Source organism: Geotrypetes seraphini, chromosome 7 (genome assembly GCF_902459505.1).
Source record: "Geotrypetes seraphini chromosome 7, aGeoSer1.1, whole genome shotgun sequence".
Taxonomy (NCBI): domain Eukaryota; kingdom Metazoa; phylum Chordata; class Amphibia; order Gymnophiona; family Dermophiidae; genus Geotrypetes; species Geotrypetes seraphini.
The window spans coordinates 46,603,167-46,622,381 of record NC_047090.1 but is presented as its reverse complement, the minus strand read 5'-3'; the positions used below and the strand labels follow the sequence as shown (position 1 = coordinate 46,622,381).

The 19,215-nt window shown below is 43.5% G+C and overlaps 1 protein-coding gene and 1 long non-coding RNA gene across 23 annotated transcripts in view; one reads left to right on the top strand and one right to left on the bottom strand.

Annotated features, from left to right (window-relative positions):
* Nucleotides 1–3,847, top strand: part of LOC117363431 — a 54,688-nt gene extending 50,841 nt beyond the window's left edge. The window contains exons 2-3 of the long non-coding RNA XR_004540054.1: nucleotides 2,414–2,472; nucleotides 3,683–3,847. This is a non-coding gene — a long non-coding RNA (uncharacterized LOC117363431). The remainder of the gene's footprint in view (nucleotides 1–2,413; nucleotides 2,473–3,682) is intronic.
* CACNA1C (calcium voltage-gated channel subunit alpha1 C) overlaps nucleotides 1–19,215 on the bottom strand; it is a 1,333,094-nt gene that overhangs the window by 1,157,061 nt on the left and 156,818 nt on the right. The window lies entirely within an intron of this gene.

The following is a 19,215-nucleotide window of genomic DNA, read 5'->3' as shown; positions in this document are numbered from 1 at the left end:
ACATGGGACAAGCCACTGCTTGCCCTGGATCGATAGCATGGAATGTTGCTACTCTTTGGGTTTTGGCCAGGTACTAGTGACCTGGATGGGCCACCATCAGAACGGGCTACTGGACTTGATGGACCTTTGGTCTGACCCATTAAAGCTGTTCTTATGTTCATATCCACATAACATCCAAGCATTGCCAGATGTTTAGATAAAGATGTATGGATAAAGGCTGGCACTGAGGCCCCGATTCTGCAAAGTGTGCCTAACGGCGCCTAAGTGATGCCTACCCTTTAGGCGTCTGACTTAAGTGGATAATGAGCGATTTAAGGGTCTTAACCAGCATTAATTGAGACTTAGACGGAGTTAGGCGTCAGGTAGGCATTCTCAGAATATAGGTAGATGTGAGTTTTTGGATGCGTCTTCATATTTGTAGGCGTTCAAGAAAAGTCACATCTAAGTATGTAGACATGGGCGGCATGGGGGCGTAGCATGAGCATGATTAGGGTTAGACTCCAGATAGACACTACTTGGGCGGCAGGCCGCGTCTAAACATTGCAGAAATTATAGGCGAATGAAAAGCTGGTCTAAGTGTGGTTTTTGCTTGGGCTGGATGCGACTTAATATAGGCGAAACTTAGGCGTGCTTTGGGCTTCCAAAATGATATTTTCTACAAAGAGTTCAAGAATATGTTTTTTCCTCTTTTTTCTCCTCCTAATAGATTTAATAAGCCACCATATCAATAGGGCACATTAATACAAACATATTGCATGCAAAACATAGTACTTTTCTGCCCAAATAGCAATATGATTTACTAATTGCAACACCTTTGGATTTCCTGCTTAAAAAGAACCCCTTTTTTTTCTCATCAAACAGTGCTGCTATCAGCTCTTTCTTGACAGCAAAGAAAGAACATGAAAAATATATATAAATATTGCACACATTACTTCATTTCTCAAAGCTTAAAAACAGAAAAACCAGATACAGATTTTTACGTGCATTTTTCTTCATTGAAAATGGAGGTGTGCAGCTGCACAATGCTGACCTCATTGTGAGATCATCAAGGTGCACCTGCAAGGTAGAATGCCTCAATTAAAAGATGCGCTGGGTGTTGAACTTACAACCCTTACAAGATCATCACAGGATTTTAACACATTGAGCTACATCAGCTTCTAATTAGGTGGATCTCACTGCCCTGTCATATCATAGCTTGCTGACCTGCCTATGTATCATCTGCTTAGGAATGATATCATAGTCACCACAAAGAAAGCATTTCTAGCTCACCAAGTTAATGCATCTCCTCTATCCTTTTCAGCTCACCGGATCAAATCCCACCGTCACCTTCACTAATTTTAACAACTTTCTAACAGCTTCCTATTAGCTCTCCTAAGAGAGTCTAGATGGTAGACTTTGTCATTTTTCATCAGCACATTTCCCTTTGCAAGCAAACTTATTTTCACCTTCACATGGCTAGGAGATCCTAAGCCGTCATGGTAGGAAACTTCTCCCCTAACAGAAAGAAGCCATGTGTGGCTCACCAAGTTATGGCACCTTACTGCACCTTGTCCATCTCTCAGGCTCACCAGTTCAAATCCCACTCTCACCTGCACTCATTTTAACAGCTTCCTAACAACTTCCTATTAGCTCTCATAGGAGTATACTTGGTGGACTTTGCTGTTTTTCATCAGCATGAGCAGTTTGTAGGCACACTTTTTTGAGCTTGTCATGGCTAGGATATCCTAAGCTCTCGTGGTAAGAAACCCCTAACTCAAAGGATGTGGCTGGTGTGGTTTCATGCCTGAGGAGCGTATGTTGGGGTGGGGGAGGGGGTTTAGGATGACATCTGAGAATTGCTGCAGATCATTTTAAAGCTCAACCCAAATATGTTTAAGCAAAGGAATGGCCAAAGAACGCTCAAACAGTTTCAAGGTTTTCTGGTAGAAAAATGAATATTACATTTTTGCTAATCATACACAAGACTTGAACCCCTGACATTTGGAAGACAAAAACAGTGCTTTGAAGCATAGAGCTATAGAGGGAATTCCTTTCAGAATTTGGTAACAGGTGCCTCTACAGACTAAGCAGATGACAAGTGGCTTCTTGGCAAAGCTTTGAGAAGTGAAGGAAATGATTAAATACCGGTGTGTTTGTCCAAACCACACCCAAAGCACACCCAATCAGTTTGAATGTTTTCTGGCGGGAAGTCCTAACAGTGCTTAGGCGTGCTTAGTATAAGAAGATCCATCAAAGCAGAGTTTTATCTTTTAGGACTTCCATTATGTGTTATTGCTTATGCTGATTTCTGAGACCTTACCTTTCCTGATTATCTTGTTTCCTATATCTAACACAACTCTCTCCATTTCACAGGACCATTAGCAGCTATAGTACTTTGCAATTGATGTCCTTCTAACATTTTTCATCTTTCCAGGTGAATATGCTGCACCTATGCAAGGAACTCCATGCTAGCAGCTCAGATACCAAATCCAGGTGAGAATGATATATTGCTAGCTGCTTAGGTGTCTTAATTACAAAAAAGCTCAGGCAGAACCGATTTCTTCTTTTGGACTCCCATTCTGTGTAATTGCTTATGGTGATTCTCCTTTAACGTTTTGTCCCCGATATCTGCCACAACTCTCTCCATTCCACAGGGCCATTAGCAGATCTGAGAATTAGTGATGATAAAAAATTGGTTCCAGGTGTGTTGCTGAACAAACATTTGAAACTTTGCTGCCAGGAAAATGGATATACAAGTTACATGACTATCTGTTAACCGTAGCCGAGAGTGGAGCATATGATGTTGGGATGATGGAAGCAGTACTTTTACTCATAGAACTAAAGGCAATTCTTTTTAGAGTCATATTCAGTGTAAGAACTCATTTGATAACTATTGCCAGTGGGATAACTATTGCTCATGTGTGTCATGGGTGCCTAATTATTAGACATCCTTATTATAAAAAGGGTTCAGATGCAGCTGCCTCTTCTTTTTAGGAGTCCAACAGTGTTTGTGCTAGGTGTTATTTTGAGACTGTGCTGTGACATATTCTCCCACAACTTCTGCTTTTTACTTTTGCCACAGATGTTTAACTAACATTTTCCCTCATTTCTCCTGATTTCAGGTTGACTATGCTCATCTCCCCAGAGTAGCTAATGACTCCCCTTGTGTTTTCTAGAGGCCAGAGCAGGTCTCTGAAAACTAGGTTCTGCACACAAGCAGCTCAAAGACCAAAACAGAAAGAATAGGCAAGAATGATATATTGCAACCTTTGTTTGCTTACTCTACATATTCTTCACTTGACTGCAAATTGTGCTTACTATCTGATATTAACCTATTTAACACTTTTTTTTTCCTGCTATCATATCTCATACGTTCATAAGGGTGTACTTCTTGATGACTTTCTGAGAGAATAGTATATTGGTGAGTTTTAGGCTCTGTTTTACAAAAATGTGTTAAATCAACACATGTGTTATCTGCTACCACGTCCATAGAATAACATGCATGTGGTAACATTGATTACACGGTAAACCTGTTGTGCATTACAGCATCCTTGGCGCATGCTAAATGTTACTGCCTGCATGTTATCATATGGACGCGGTAGCAGATAGCGCATGCTATGATTTAACACATTTTTGTAAAAGACAGCCTAAAACTCACCAATATAGCCTTAATTTATCTCAATCCATCTTCCTTTTTCTACAGCCTGCCTTCGACTACCAGGAGAAGATTATGGGACCTTAACAATTCATAAGAAATAAAGAAAAAAACGTATTCAACCAGAGTCACAATTTGGACCTTGCTGCTTTCCTGGACTGAAACATGATTTTAGATTTGAGTATCTAGGAAGTTACATTATATTCTACAATAAAAATCTTAAACCATTTTTGACCTTGTGCTTATTTACATAAAGGGTACAATAGTATGATAATCCTAATCCTGTGTGATATGGGGACAACATTACTGAGTAGCATCTGGGCATTAGTGTTTCCTGTGTTCCATGAGTTACTTGCCCAGGCTACAAAGAAGAGAAGTGGGGTGGTGGAACATGGATGCTTGACCTATAAGAAGGGTCGCTCTTAGGGGTGGCAAACAGGGCAGGTGTGCTATGTTTCATGGGGGGGGGGCAGCATAGGTTGGCCTTCCTCCCACTTGCTCAACCATCCAAACTGCCTCACAGCCTGCAAACAGCATAACAGTTGAGAAAATGGCATTATATGAGAGCTGAACAGGATGGACAAGGTGCCTTAACTTGGTGAGCCAGAAATGGCTTCTTTCAGTCAGGGAAGAAGTTTCCTACCCTGACAGCTTAAGATATGCTTAACTCAGCCATTTAGGCGTGCTTCAGGTGCTCTGCTACGGAGCTGCAAAGACACCATAGCTACAGCCATAACGATGCCTAAACGGAACAGTATAATCAAACCTGAATTGCTATTATTTTATGGTTCATTGTATAGCACAGCAGTTAGAATGAAGGTTAGCGTGTGAGCCTGGTGCGGGTTCAACTCCCTCATACACTTCAGCTGACACAATACTCATTTTAATAGAAATTACAAGCTACAGACCAATCAAATCTAATTTTCATCTCAAACAGCACAACATTAGCGATACTAGAAGAAAAAAGGTCCAAAAGAGAAGTTTGCAATTGATACTTGAAATTCTGGCTTTTGGGACAATGAAAGCAGTGCTTTAAGCCATTGAGCTAACAGTCTTTTGTTTCAGCTAACTGTGATATGATAGCTAAGCAGATGATTCCTTAGTAGATCACTAAGCTATATGACATGACAGGGGAGTCAGAGAAACTGACACGGAAGGTTGTGTAGCAGAGAATGACACGGTGGTTGTTATCTGCCGAAACGGTGACCAAAAAAAAAAAGGTCACAGTGAAATCAGAGACGAGGCCATTCACCGCCCTTTGGAGCGGTGAATGGTGAGCACGTGCGGTGAATGAGCATGTGGTCCGGCAGCCCCCTCTCTCCCACCAGCTATCAGGCCGTGCATCTCCCTCCCTACCTCCCTTTCCTTCTCTTGTGCCAAAACTGTACCTTCTCCTCTCCATCCCCCCACCCCCAGCACCCTTCGTTCGATCCAGCTCCCTCCTATCGGCGAGCCTTGCATCTCCCTCCCTCCCTTTCCCTTACCTTCTCTTGTGGCAAAACTGGTGATTTCTATAAGGCTATGCGCTGTATTACAGCCAGAGCCTTGAAGTCATATCACGTTACCTGCTGGAAAAGTCTCCTCCGATGCAACCAGAATCAGGAAGCTTAAAGTTACACCCTTCTACACTGATGTTCCCAGTTCAACTCCCAGTCAATACCTCTCACTGAAAATAAAATAATATAAATATCCTTTTAAAGATGGCATAGTGTATTTTCTTTATTTGTATTATGTTAAAGCTTACAATCCTGAAATAATGAAGAAAAAGAATATGACAGGGCAGTGAGATCCAGCTTGTGTTGTCTCCTGGCATCTATCCTAGCAGAATTAACTGCCTATACAGAACAGTATAATAGAACCAGAATTGCTATTATTATGACTCATTGTGTAGCACAGCAGATTAGACTGAAGGTTAACGTGTAAGCATGTCACATTTTTTTCAAGATTCACACTGATGTTCCCAGTTCAACTCTCACTGAAAAGAATATATTATAAATATCCTTTTAAAGATGGTATACTGTTTTTTTTAATCCCTTTAAAGATGGTGTACTCTGTTTTTATTATGTTAAAGCTTAAAATCCTGAAATAAGAGAAATGAATAAAAAAAAAAGCACATTTTTTACATATAACTACATTGTAAGGACATCTACCTGGCGTCTAGAAGGGAAAAAAAAATTATTATTGGAGATGCGCATCTGACACCTAAGTGACGCTCAGTGCGACATGCGTGCGGGAGACGTCTAAACGACGCCTAAAGGTAGACACAGTTTGCAGAATTGGGGCCTGAATGTCCAAGTCTAAAACTGCCCAAAGTGGTCAGCACTATGACAACTGTTAACCAGAGGAGGAATAGCCCATAATTGTATGCCACGTAATACCATACCACCCTAATAAGAAAAACCATAGAAGGTCTACAGCAGTGGTCTCAAATTCAAACCCTTTGCAGGGCCACATTTTGGATTTGTAGGTACTTGGAGGGCCGCAGAAAAAAATAGTTAATGTCTTATTAAAGAAATGACAATTTTGCATGAGGTTAAACTCTTTATAGTTTATAAAACTTTCCTTTAACACTTAAAAGGAAAGATATATAAACTATAAAGAGTTTTGCCTTATGCAAAATTGTCATTTCTTTAATAAGACATTAACTATTTTTTCTGTGGCCCTCCAAGTACTCTATTTTTTCTGCAGCACTCACATTTAAAGTTTAATATCTTTTCTTTCTCAAAACTGGCACATTTCAATCACTAAATTGAAAATAAAATCATTTTCCTACCTTTGTTTGGTAATTTCATGAGTCTCTGGTTGCACTTTATTCTTCTGACTGTGCATCCAATATGTCTTCCCTTCTTTCAGCCTCCTGTATGCTTCCTCTCCTCCAGACCTCATTCCCTCCCCCAACTTTTTCTTTCTTTCTCTATGTCTGTCTTTCTCTGATTCTGTGTCCCATTTTTTGCTTTGTTTCTGGCTCCCTTCCCCTCCCCCTTTCTTTCTTTTTTCCTTCCTGCCCTCCCCCATGCCACTGCTGCCGGGGAACAGGCTGCTGCTGCCGCTGCCATCGGGACAGGCCGAGATCTCCATGCTTCTCTTCTCCACGGGGCCGACTACCCGACATCAATTCTAACGTCGGAAAGGACATTCCGGGCAGCCAGGCAGCGATTGGCTAGCCAGAACGTCCTCTTGACGTCAGAATTGACGTTGGGTGGCGAGAGAAGCAGGGAGATCAAAGAGCACAGTGCCGGCCTGTTCCCCGATGGCAGCAGTGAGAAGGGAAGGGAAGCAGGTTGGGCACCACTGCTCTAGACGAGCCGCACTCTAGGGAGAACATTGGAGGATGGCTAGCTGTGCGGACCGCCCCCCCCCTCCCCTTGGTACGCCACTTGAGCAGCAGCGTGTCTGGCCGGCTCGTTCCATTCAAAGCCGCGGGTGGCGGCTCCTTGCGAGATTCGCGCCTGTGTCTGAAGCCTCTCTGATGTTGTGATGTCAAAGAGGCTTCCGATGCAGGAGTGGATAGCGCAAGGAGCCGCCAACCCGCGGCTTTGAATGGAACGAGCTGGCCAGACATGCTGCTGCTCCAAAAGGAAGAGAATGATCTAGTCCAGACCGCGGGCTGCAAATAAAACCTGGAGAGCCACATGCTGCCCGCAGGCCGCGTGTTTGAGACCACTGGTCTACAGCCATTGTAACTGGAAAATTACTTACTGAAACAAGTATTCAAAGTACTTCTAGTTCAAGCTTTCCCGCAGCCCCCTAACCTAAAACAAAAACTGATTTGAATTTGTTATCTCATCTTTTCAAAAACTGAACTCAGGGAAAATTATCTTCAGGTGATTCCCTTCCCCAGGGAGCTTAGAGAGGTATAATCAAAACTTACATCTAAGTCCGATTTGGGCATTTGGTGCTAGACGCCCAAAGTTGGCAGTGGGAAAATGCCCATTTTTGAAAAATAAGTCTAGAATATATATATATTTTTTGAAAATCGTCTATCTGACTATTGTTTGTCCAGACCGCCAGGATGTCTATGTTCATACCACATTTTCGCCCAAAATTTTATCTAAGTCCCAAATGCTCAGAGCAAGATCATCTGGACGTTGGAGGGGCCAATATTATAATGGACTGGCCACCCAGACATGGCAACAGAGTAGTGGGGCACCTTACAGGGCACTTCACAAAAAGGGTACCACATAAACATCTCAGCAGAACTCTCTTATAGATTATGGTAAGCCACCCAAAGCCCACTATACCCATCTGTCTACAAACCCAATAGCCCTCATGGCTGTAGGTAGCACCTATATGGCATTAGAGTATGGTTTGGGGAGGTTTGGTGGGTGCACATATTTCACCATAAATGTAGTGTTTGGAGAGGCTTATAGGCCTGGTTCCTCCTCTCTATGGTTCTCTAGCCCTCCCCCCCCCCCCCTCCCTCCAGGCTATTTAAGGCACCTGTGTGCAGCTCTACTAGGCTTTCCTATACCAGGTGCTGATGTTCTGGAGATAGGTATGTACTTTTTTATTCTGATCTTTGTGGGGGGGTGAGTGGGTCAGTGAACACCGGGGAAGTGTGTGGGGATCTTTACTTTGTCTCTGTAGTGGTTATCTGGTCACTTTGGATACCTTTTTGGTACTTACACCTGTTTTTACATCGGCTAACTCGCAACATTTAAGTTTTGTCCAGGATATCTAGTAAAACATTTGATTATCCCTGCAGGACAACTAAGTCTAGGTTGGCTCCCATCCCGCCCTAACCACTCCTCCAGATACACCCCTTTCAGCTCTGGGTGCACAGCGGCATTTAGAGGCACAAAAAGCCCTGCGACACATTCAGAAAGTCGGTTTGGTTATACAGGGAGCCAGTATGAGTTTTGGAAGGCAATGGTAATGTGGTTCCACAAAATAATCTCAGCAAAAACAAAAATGAACAAGGGTACTAAATTCCTAAGGGGGGGGGGGGGAATACTCCAGATAACAAAGGCATATATGGATCCCTGAATAGGAAAGGCATTCAACAAAAAAGAATCATATTTGCGTTTCTATGTCAATGTGGCTTATCTATATAGTCGTCAGTCAGAAATGTGAAGCAGGATGCTACAGAACCGGAACAAAACAGAAACTAAAACAAGAATAAAAATCTTCACTGATACAAAGTAACATACCACTGAAATGAACACTTTGTAAGACAACTATCTCAAAGAACATATAATCAAGGCTGTAAAATAGAACTTCAAAGCTGTACAGGATAATAAGGTATTTGATCAGATCCTGTGAAATAAGCACAGAGGAATTAAGCAGAGACGTTGCTTTTCTTGCATGGTACTGATTATAATTCTTTTGTAACTGGAAATTATGCCGTTTGTTCTCCTCTGTGACCCTTCTCACTCATTTCACAATTCATTATGCATTAAAAAAAGGAACAAATACTTTTAAAAATGTACTGTATGGTTCTTCCTGGACCATGCCTTGCCACTCGGGATTGTGCTTTCTTCTTTGTAGCTCTTTAACTCTGGAACCGTATGGGGCTCATTTTCAAAAGAGGAAAAATGTCCCCAAAATGGCATAAAGTGGCATTTGGATTAGAGAGCTGCATGAGAATGAGGACATTGGGGATCCCGTGGAGTCTGCGGGGATTCCCTCCTGGCCCTCATGGATCCTGCAGGGATCCCCTCCAGACTCGCAGCTAGAAATAGTACCAACTCTTTAACTACTGGGTGTCGCCTTTGATGGAAAACTATCCTACCATGATCAGATTAGCGCGGTGATACAGAAATGTTTCCATAGACTATGCATGATTCCACTCTTTCTAATCCATTCCCTTGTGATTTTGCATCTTTTTTTTTTTTTTTTAATTCTTTATTTATAATTTTAATAATTGACAATAATTACAAGTCAATAAAAGAAAACATGCAGTGTAAATTGAAATTAAATCAAAATTCCAAACAGCTAAGGAATATCAAAATATACATCGCATTATTAGTCCACAATTTTGGAGACGAGGCTAATGAAAAAGACTGAAATAAGTCATCAAGGCAATTAGTATAAGGCAAAAAGATAGGCGTTTTGAGTGCTCTTGAACCAATATATTGAGCTTAACAAGAGAACAAGGCAGCTCATGAAGACTCTCTATCAGAAATAAATTTAGATAAATGCTGTGGATCATAAAATACATATCTATTCCCCCCATATGTCAAAACGCATTTACAGGGATATCTTAGGACAAAGGTCGCCCCTAGCTGAACAGCCTGTGGTCTCAATATTAAGAATTGTTTTCTTCTTTTCTGGGTCGAGCGAGATACATCAGGGTACATCCTAATTATATTTGTCATGAATGGAACATCTCTATGCTTAAAAAACATTTTAAGCAGCCAATCCCTGTCTGAGTCAATTGCAAACTGTACTATTAAGGTAGCAGGGACCTGATTTTCCGTATCCGACCTCTCTAGAAAATGTGTTAAATCCAAACTATCAACAGATAAATTCTGTTGATTTGGATTTTGAGATTTAACTCTCGTTGGCAGGTAATATATTTTTGTGAGAGGTGGGTACGAAGTTTCTGGTACATTCAAAATTTCTAACAAATATTTTTTAAACATAGCTAGGGCAGTTATTGTTTGTACTTTAGGAAAATTAATAATCCGAAGATTACATCTTCTAACAGAATTTTCCAACATTTCTTGTTTAAAGTGCAAACTAGCACTGTCCTTAATCCAAGTCTGGGCTTGTACTTCCAAAGTTTTTACTTTAGGTTCAATGTCACTCATTTTATTTTCCAGGCTTGTAACTTTATCCTATAGTTCCAAATTTTCCGATATAACAGTATTGCAGCTCAAAGATAATTGCTGAATTTGACTCCCCAGTAAAGTTTGCATACTAGATATGGCCTCCCATATGGATTCCATCGTAATCACCTTGGGCCTTTGCAAGGGAACAATCTCAGTTCCAAGAATCCCTGCAATGCCCATTGAACCAGATACCACTTCATTTATCAAAAGAGTTTCTTGGGCTACTGAAATACCTGTAGCCATCAGTGAACTTGAAGAGTCTCCTTGGGCTTGCTGTGAACTCCTCACCGCCTGCTGTGATCTTGGAAGCTCCTCCTCCCCCCCTCCGGGGTTAGTCCTCCCAAACAGAGAGGACAGCAAGAGGGCATCTCGAGCCGGTGAGTCAACAATCGACTCCTCCGTCGCAGCGGGACAGCAAGGCGGTCTTCGCTCATCCGGGGACAGAATGACAGCCTCAAAGGAGAGATCCCGCACCTCAGCCTGTGCAGTCTCTCCAGCCGTGGCACCCTCCGGTTGTAACGTTCGTGAGCCGCGTTCTACAAAGACATCCATCGGACCCAATGGTGCTGCTGCCTCAACGGGGAACACCCGAAGTTTAGACTTTCTTTTTACCATAACTCTAGGAAATCCACACGATGAGCACGACGGCGTCTCCGCAGCTACTCCCAATCATAGAAACATAGAAACATAGAAATAGACGGCAGATAAGGGCCCACGGCCCATCTAGTCTGCCCACCTTAATGTCCCTCCCCTACCTTTGCCCTGTGAATAGATCCCATGTGCCGATCCCATTTGGCCTTAAAATCAGGCACGCTGCTGGCCTCAATCACCTGTAGTGGAAGACTATTCCAGCGATCAACCACTCTTTCAGTGAAAAAGAATTTCCTGGTGTCACCTCGTAGTTTCCCGCCCCTGATTTTCAACGGATGCCCTCTTGTTGTCGTGGGACCCTTGAAAAAGAAGATATCTTCCTTCGCCTCGATGCGGCCCGTAAGATACTTGAACGTCTCGATCATGTCCCCCCTCTCTCTGCGCTCCTCGAGCGAGTATAGCTGTAATTTGTCAAGCCGTTTTTCGTATGGTAGATCCTTGAGTCCCGAGACCATCCGGGTGGCCATTCTTTGCACCGACTCCAGTCTCAGCACATCCTTGCGATAATGCGGCCTCCAGAATTGCACACAGTATTCCAGGTGGGGCCTCACCATGGATCTATACAATGGCATAATGACTTCCGCCTTACGACTGACGAAACCCCTTCGTATGCAGCCCATGATTTGTCTTGCCTTGGACGAAGCCTGCTCCACTTGATTGGCAGACTTCATGTCCTCACTGACGATTACCCCCAAGTCTCGTTCTGCTACCGTTTTTGCTAGGATCTCGCCATTAAGGGTATAAGACTTGCATGGATTCTGGCTGCCCAGGTGCATAACTTTGCATTTTTTGGCATTGAAGTTGAGTTGCCATGTCCTAGACCATCGCTCCAGTAGGAGTAGGTCATGCATCATGTTGTCGGGCACTGAATCTTCGTCTGTTGTGCATTTGCCCACTACATTACTCAGTTTGGCGTCATCGGCGAATAATGTTATTTTACCTCGAAGCCCTTCTGCCAAGTCTCTTATAAAGATGTTGAATAGGATTGGGCCCAAGACTGAGCCCTGTGGTACTCCACTAATCATCTCCGTCATTTCGGAGGGGGTGCCGTTCACCACCACCCTTTGGAGCCTACCTCCAAGCCAGCTCCCAACCCATTTCGTCAATGTGTTACCTAATCCTATAGAACTCATCTTGCTCAGTAACCTGCGGTGTAGTACGCTATCGAATGCTTTGCTAAAGTCCAGATACACGATGTCCAGGGACTCCCCAATATACAGCTTCCCCGTTACCCAGTCAAAGAAGCTGATCAGGTTGGATTGGCAGGATCTCCCCTTAGTAAATCCATGTTGTCGGGGATCCCGTAGATTCTCCTCATCCAGGATCTTATCTAATTGGTGTTTGATTAGAGTTTCCATTAGTTTGCTCACTATCGATGTTAGATCACTGGTCTGTAGTTTGCTGTCTCCATCTTTGAGCCTTTCTTGTGGAGTGGAATGACGTTAGCCGTCCTCCAGTCCAACGGGACGCTGCCTGTACTAAGGGAGAGGTTGAAGAGCGCGGACAGTGGCTCCGCCAAGACATCACTCAGCTCCCTAAGCACCGCCATCTTAGGTAAGCTCCGCCGTGATTTTGCATCTTGAATATTCAATGCCCTCAATTTCAGATAGTGTAAAACACATCAGTTAAAATCATAGCTCAGGCAAGGAAATATGATCACGTGACCCCCCTCTACTTATCAAAGCTCATTGGCTCCCAGTCGAGCACAGAATTACTTATAAAATCTTATTACTAACTTTTAAAACACGTGCCGTTAATATCCCAGAATTCATAAACAGATTTCTTATACCATATACACCACAAAGATTCTTACGCTTCATTTCCCAGAACTTGTTTTCCATTCCATCTCCGAGACATATCAATACGATGCGCTCGATCATTTTCTCAGTTATAGCCCCTTCCCTCTGGAACTCCACACCAAATCATTTAAGGGAATAAACAACCCTAAACTATTTTAAGTCTAAACTAAAGGCCTTCCTGTTTAAAGACACCTTTGGCCCATAACCATCCTACTGATGTCATCTGGGTTTCTTTTTATCATTTGTGTTCCCCATTCTCTTGTGTTGCCCTTCCTTGTTTCTTTCCTGTCAATAATGAAGTTCTAGCCCTCAACCTACTGTTCCAATTTGTCTGTTTCTTCTTATTTATTGCTGTATTAAAAAATTTGTTCTGTTCTAATATTTGTATTTTATATAATACTGTTTTTACTCGCTGTACACCGCTAGAAGTCTGAGAAGGCAGTATATCAAATTTTTAATAAACTTGGATGTTACCCACACAGAATTGTTGGCTGTGTGGGCTACAAATTTTTAAAGAAAGAAAGAAAAGAAACGAGCCAAAAAGGTCAAAATGAAGTTGACTGGGAAAGCAACTCAATTGGACAAAGTCCAAAAACAACTTCTTCGCTCTGCAGAAAACAAGAACTGAAGAACCTTGAACCGACATTAGGCACTTGTGTGTGGGCAGTCTTGAAACGTCTTAAGAAGTTTAAAGTGACAGTACACTAGTGACACTAGTGACAAAATTCATCACCGTTCCCGTCCCCGCGGATAACCACGGGAAACCATCTTCATGTCATTCTTTAAGGAGAGAGGGAAGGACTGAGGTTGAAATAGACACTAGAAAATGACATGGGATTATTTCCCGCGGTTATCCGCGGGGACGGGAACGGTGATGAATTTTGTCACCGTGTCATTCTCTACCGTACAGGGCTTCATGGATGATGTCATGAGAATATATTGCCTGCTTGTCCAAGGATAACCTTGGCTTTGGGTTGGGGAGAGGCAAGGAAGGGTGGGATGAGGTGCAGAGACCTGCAAGGGATTGGAGGGGAAAAAAAAGCTACACCTTGCAGCTCTTTATAAATCTTGAGTCAAACATTCTGGATAAATTGGCTCTTTGCTGCAAAAAGGTTGCCGACCCCTGTTTTAACCCTTAAGCAATGTCACTCACAAACATATTGAACAGAATTGACCCCAGTACTGAGCCCTGAGCACTACTCATCCTTCCTTTCTCTGAACGAATCCCATTAACCACAACCCTCTGGCATCTGCCCATCAGTCATATATTTCCCCTTTTAAAATTATATGAAAAATCAGCACCTGTTTTTTTTATTTTTCAAGTGGGCAGATTTTTCTGGGAAATAATGTATGTAGGTATGAGCATTATTTTTCCATACTCCAATTAATGCATCCCCTCAGTACAACTAACAGTGGGCATGCTATGGAGCCCTACACAAATTATTAGCTGGATTGTGTGAAAGCTTTGAAAACTGCCCTCTTAGCATTTTACAGGGAGAAAATGGTCAACATTAGTCACCAAAGGGGCCCTTTTACTAAAATTAGCATCCACTAAATGCTAAGTCCACAGGTATAAAATAGGCTTCTTAGCATTTAGCATGTGCTAATTCTATTAGAACGCATTAAGCTTTGGTAAAAGGGCTCCAAAATAATATTTATGGGTAGGAAGAAACCAGGAAATAAAATACATTTTGGCCCAGATATTCAAAAGCGCATATCTGGCAATATTCAGAGGCATTATGGCCAAAATTCTGTTTAGGGCACAGAAATTAGGCATCAGAAGGCAACCTACCATCACCAAACTATAAATCAGGGGGCACGTTTCTTAAAAAAATGAAGGGGTCATTCTAAGGTGCTGGTCTCATGTCTACGGAAGCACATAGGGATGCCTAGAGATGTCTGGTGTGTAGTTTACGTCGGAAGTGGCCTTAGCTGTTCACAGGTCTTCCTAAGCACCTCTGTAGGTGCGAGACCGGTGCCTTAAATGTAGGCTTTTAAAATGCTGGCTTACATTTAAGGCACTTGTGTTAAAAAAAAAACCAGCCCCAGTTCTACAAATGGCGCCGGTGCGTGATTGACATGCAGTCGGCAGCCTTTTCTTAGGCATCCACTGATACCGGCACCGTTTATAGAATCCAGGCCTATCTGGATAATACCCAGATATTCAACAGCACCTCTCCACCCAATATTCACAATGCAGACAGAGCTAGATTTTATAAACGGCCTCCATAAGGAGCCTGATGCTTGACCCTCTGGATGTGGTGTCAATGCACTTAGCGCCAATGTCAATGCCCGCATCATAGGAGGTAGAGCATCAGGTTCTAGACCCCCTGCAGTGCTCGATACCGACTCAGTACCACAAAGTTTCAGTGATCTCTTTTGCATGTGGGAGCAGAGGTCCCAGCAAATACTATGAAGTTCTTTTTTACCCAACGTGTGGTGGACACCTGGAATGCGCTTCCAGAGGACGTGATTGGGCAGAGTACGGTACTGGGGTTCAAGAAAGGATTAGACAAATTCCTACTGGAAAAGAGGATAGAGGGGTATAGATAGAAGATTACTGCACAGGTCCTGGACCTGCTGGGCCATCGCGTGAGCGGACTGCTGGGCATGATGGACCTTGGGTCTGACCCAGCAGAGGCATTTCTTATGTTCTTAAATGTCCCAGTGTTCAGGACCCAGATACTGGACATACCAATTACATAAATCAGAGCCTGAAATGGTCCATTACATTGAGAACATTTCTTAGAGCCACTCAGTATCCTCTTTGACATGAAGGGGAAAATGGCTGACGCTAAGTCAAAAAGTTCAATGGCCCAAGGAGCTCCAGTAACTAGGATGCTGAAAATGGTCAACACTCCTCGGAGGAAGAAAACAGAGCTTGTAGTAGCTCAAATGCCAATAAACAAAGTTGACAAAAATGAATCAAATGGGTAAAATACTAGAACATGATAAAAAGAATGAATTATGAGGAGACAATGAAAAATAAGTCCAGGAAGACACAAAACAACAGTAAAGGTTTGCATACTGAAGAGAAAACTGAAGACAGCTTCTCAGCTCTGCAGAAAACAAAGAACTGATGGGCAGGAAGGCATCAGAACACGTGTGATATGGGCACTGCCTTAAGATTTAAAGTGACAGTGCACTTGGTAGTGTCCACACCGGATTCTGTGGATGATGTCACCCAAGTGAGAATATTATGCTCGCTTGTCCTTAGAGAAAAATATTCACACCAAAAGCAAGATTTGCAAAAAGGAAAAATGATACCTTACTTGTTAATTTTCTTTCCTTTAGACATAGCAGATGAATCCAGAGACTAGTGGGATACTGCACATCTACCAGCAGGTGGAGCTAAAGAACTATATTACAGATGCTCCTCTTGCATGGGATCTCTCCTGGCCACTTAGTATCACTCTTTGTCCAAGCATCAGGATCCACACAACTGCATATATAGAAAAAAAAACTTCTCTCTCAGAACCAAGTCCAAACAAAGACCAACAACAACCAACCACAGAAAACAACACAATAAAACTTCCCAAAAGAAAAACAACCACAAAAAATCCAGAACTGGCGGGGCTCTGGATTCATCTGCTGTGTCTAAAGGAAAGAAAATTAACAGGAAAGGCATAAATTTTCCTTCCTTAGCAACAGCAACAGATGCATCCAGAGACTAGCGGGATGTAGCAAATCAATCCTCAAACAGGGTGGGAAGCCAAAGCAGCCTCCACGAGAACCGATGCGCCAAAGTAAGCCTCCCCACGTGCAGCCACATCCAAACGGTAATGCCTGGAGAATGAATTAGAGGAGGACCACAACACGGCCCTACAAATTTCCTCCAAGTAAAAGCCCCTGAGCTCCGCCCAGGCAGTAACAACTGATCTAGTGAAGTGAACGGGCAGCTCCATCGGAAATGGCTTCCTCGCCAGCAAATAAGCAGAAGAAAAGGCCTCCCTGACCCAATGGGCCATTGAAGCCTTGGAAGCCGCCATATCCTTCCTTGGGTCGGAGAACAAGACAAAAAGGTGATCTGACCACCGAAAGCCATTAGTAACCTGAAGATAATGCAGTAGCATCCTTCATATATCGAGAAGTCACAAGGAATGGAAGCACGACCCATAATCCTCCTCCCGGAAAGAGGGAAGAATGAGACTGACTGATATGAAATGATGAAACCACCTTAGGAAGAAACAAAGGAACTATCCACACCAACACCCTGGCAGCCAAGAAACGCAGAAAGGGATCCCTGCAAAACAGAGTCTGCAACTCCTACACCCAACACGAAGATGCCATAGCCACCAGAAAGACCGATTTCAGGGTGACATCCATGAGAGAAGCCATGCTTAAGGGTTCGAATGGAGCCCCCTGCAAGCCACCAAGTACCAGCTGAAGACTCCAATCCGGACAAGGTTTCCACAAAGGAGGGTGAATGCGCTGTACCCCCTTCAGAAAGTGTACCACATCAGGCAGAGAAGCCAATGAAGAGTGCAACACTCAGCCCTGTAACAGGCAATAGTCGCCACCTGAATTTTGAGGAAATTGTACGCTAAGGAGCTCATAATTGAAACGGAAATAAATCTAAAAACTAGCCTAAATCGGCACTTGCACAATCAGTAAGAAAAGTCGTCCAAGTGCAGATAATCGAACTAGTCATACTACAAGTATAACCAAAAGTTTAACAAGGCTGCCCAGATGGAACTTATATGTAGCAACTTAGGCGACTGAAAATCAGGTCTAAGTGGTGAAAAGGTATCCAAAGTGACCAGATAACCACTGCAAATACAAAGTATAGTCCCCCAGACACTGCCCCAGTGATCACTGACATCTTTCCCCCCCCTACTGCCATAACAATTGTAATAAAAACTTTACATATCTGCCTCCAGAACATCAGCACCTGGCATAGGAAAGCCTAGTAGAGCAGCACAGAGGTAGCTTAAGTAATCTGGGGCTATTGGGGTTGTAGACAGGTGGGTCTAGTAGATTTGGGGGGGCTCATCATGACCTATAAGGGAGTTGTGGTGAGATGTGTATATGGCACCCTTTTTGTGAAGTTTGCAGCTGTGCCCTATAAGGTGCCCCACTTCTGTGTTGCCATGTCTGGGTGTCCAGTCCATCACTTTGCTGGCCCCAACCACGTCCAAAAGGTCTTGTTCTATGCGTTTTTGACTTGGACAAATTTTTGGACGAGAATGGAGTATAAAGAGAGATGACTTAGCAGTTTATCCGACCAAACGGCTGGACGTATATTTAGACGATTTTCGAAAAAGAAAAATATTTTTGACTTTACACACTGCCGACTTTGGGCAACTAGCGACTTAGGCCCATAACGGACTTAGACATTTCTTTTGATTATGCCCCACTACCCTTATAGATATGCCATCCTGTGAAAGTCAAGAATGTGTGACAGGGAAGCATGAAAAGGGGAAAGACCCCACAGACTACACCAAAACTCAAATACTCTCCAAACTCGGGCAAAAGCCGTAGATGTAGCAGAGTAATAATAACCTGTTCCAAAAACCCCTTATGCCTCAGCCTCGACCACTCCATAGCCAGGCCTTAAGACCAAAGTGGGAGAGATCTTCCATCTGAATAAGCCCCTGCGTCAGCAAGTCCGGCGTCACCAGAAGTCAGATGGGAAGCCCAGTCTTCAGTCCCAGCAGATCTACATACCAAGGATGGCGTGGCCAATCCAAAGCCATGAACACTACCATTCCCCGGAAGCGAGCAATGCGATGCAATAACTGGCCTATCATCGGCCAGGGGGGAAAAACATACAGAAGGCTCCCCAGAGGCCACGGAAAAGCCAACGCGTCCAACCAGTCTGAATTTGGTTCCCAACATCTGCTAAAGAAACCAAGCTTTGCGTTGCAAACCAAGGCCATGAGATCTAACTCCGGAAGCCCCCATTGTCGAACTATGAGTTGGAACAAATCTTGTGACAATTCCCACTCTCCTGGGTCTAGAAGATGTCTACTGAGGAAGTCCACTTCAACATTGGTTATCCCTGCAATGTGAGCCACCGACAGAAGCGGAAGACATGACTTGGCCCACAGAAACAGAGTCCGTGCCTCCTGAGCTAGTTGCGGGCTCCTCGTGCCCCCTTGCCTGTTCATGTAGACAACTGCTGTGACACTGTCCTGGTTGGTCTGCTCTTAATCAGAATCCAAAACTCCAGCAGGGCTAGTCTGATCGCTCTCAATTCCAGAAGATTGATGGACCACTGAGCCTCCTCCCGAGACTACACTCCCTGAGCCGAAGACCGCAAGCACTGAGCCCCTCAACAGGTCAGCCTGGCATCTGTCGTGACCACCATCTATTCTACTTCGCAGGGTCTGGGGCGTCCAGCGGAAACAACGATTGT